This window comes from Amblyomma maculatum, chromosome 3 (genome assembly GCF_055883805.1).
Source record: "Amblyomma maculatum isolate TAMU_Amacu chromosome 3, ASM5588380v1, whole genome shotgun sequence".
NCBI lineage: Eukaryota > Metazoa > Arthropoda > Arachnida > Ixodida > Ixodidae > Amblyomma > Amblyomma maculatum.
This window is the reverse complement of record NC_139346.1, coordinates 14,728,602-14,730,355: the sequence shown is the minus strand read 5'-3', so window position 1 is coordinate 14,730,355 and position 1,754 is coordinate 14,728,602. Positions and strand designations below refer to the sequence as shown.

At 48.7% G+C, this 1,754-nt stretch overlaps 1 non-coding gene across 1 annotated transcript; it reads left to right on the top strand.

Moving 5' to 3' along the window:
* Window positions 1–281: 281 nt before the first annotated feature.
* TRNAL-CAA (transfer RNA leucine (anticodon CAA)) lies at window positions 282–354 on the top strand. The gene has a single exon. It is a non-coding gene; the product is annotated as a tRNA-Leu (tRNA).
* The last annotated feature ends 1,400 nt before the right edge of the window (window positions 355–1,754 follow it).

Sequence of the window (1,754 nt, the reverse complement as noted above, 5' to 3'; positions counted from 1 at the left end):
CTTCTTTCCTTCATGTATTATAACGAGCACCCTCATTTCCCCTTCATTTATCTGCTTGTAGCTTACGGGGGTCTCGGTTCTGGCAGTCTTGAAGCCATAGGTACCGTAAGAGGGTTCTAGCACAGCTTTCGCCCTCGCTCTTGATCACGTTCTACGTGACGCTGGCGCTAACAAAGGACGTTCCACGTCCGCCGCTTTGGTTGAGGGTGGCGCTGGTGATCACTCTCAAGGTTCGTATACAGACAACATTAATGCCCAAGAAAGTAGCAGGAGGGACAGCGGCCGATGTAGCTCAGTTGGAAGAGCACCGGACGCAATATTCGGAGGTCGTGGGTTCGGATCCCACCATCGGCACGTTGGTTTTCCTTCTACTTTGTGTTTAATTATCTTTCCCCTGAACAGATTACATTACTAATTTATGTGATTATCGAAGTAAAAATTAAAAAAAAATAAGACAAAATACAATCCCCAATGCTTTCCTTGGCCTCGCCGACTGTTGGCTTCTTTCCTTCATGTATTATAACGAGCACCCTCATTTCCCCTATATATATATATATATATATATATATATATATATATATATATATATATATATATATCGTAAGGGACCGATGGGCACCATGGATTAGCGCGGGAAGTCAGGGAAGGTATGTGGCTATTAGCTCAGCTCCTCTTGAGAGTTTTGCAGCATGAGGGGAGGTAGGTGGTGCTCAGACAAAAGGGCAATGTGAGGTGTGGGGCGCGTTACTAGCTGAATGAAATGCAGTGAGTCTCCGAGGAGGGAGATATAGACGGAGGGTGCAGACCAGCCTAAGCGCACCGTCTCGACCCTCAGTCGCAGGCGAGATGTCCATTCACGCCAGCACCTGATGGAATGTGGTGGCGAGCCCTTAACAAATGCGGTACGGCCTAGCGACAGGTGAGCGGTGACAGGGCCACTGACCGCTCTTTGCTTTTTCTCTTCTTTTTTTGCTCCACTAAGCCGGAGTCGCAAATGTGACAAGTCACTGTAGGCGAGGGCTGAAGGACAGCGGCTGTCTGCTAGGAGGCAACATTACTCATTGACCTCAACGTTGTAACGGCCAGGTGCACAGTTGAATGTAGGAAGGATGTAACCTTAGGAGTTTGGTGTTCCTTCGTTTTTTTTCAGTGAGAAAGGGTTTTGAAGTGGGAGCTGTACGTCACAACGAACCAATCAGGTTGATGTTTGTTGTGATTGGACGTTGTGTAAATTAGGGCTGGACCTCAAGGGGTTAAAAAGAAGCCCGAGGGCCCAGTCCGGTGTTCTGGGCGAGATTTAGATGCTCTGCATCGTCGGCTATGCCGAGGTGGGAATATTTCCCAGTTAGCCAATTCCGCCTTGCATCTCTGTTGTAAATGTTGTAAATACTGTGAATATAAATTTTCAGTTATTCTTCTCGTCAACTCCTGTCTTCATGTGTTCACTTTATACCGTCTCCAACGAGGCGCCTCTGGCGCAAGGAACCTCCGCTGAACCAGGTTGCCGTCTCTGACGGCGTACCGCTGGTGCAAAGGAACTTTACTGGTGCAGTCTGACAGGATTGCCTGTACTGGCCAAGTAGGAGACAAGGAAGGCAGCGGAAGTAGGAGTGAAGACTACAGCAAGTCAAGGCATCGTCTATCTGGATGGACCAGGTGCAGGTGGCGAGAAGCAGCAGCAAAAGAAACCAGGAGAGTTAGCAGCAAGGACCATAAGACCGGACCAGGGACGCAGGACTGCAGCCGGTTAGGAA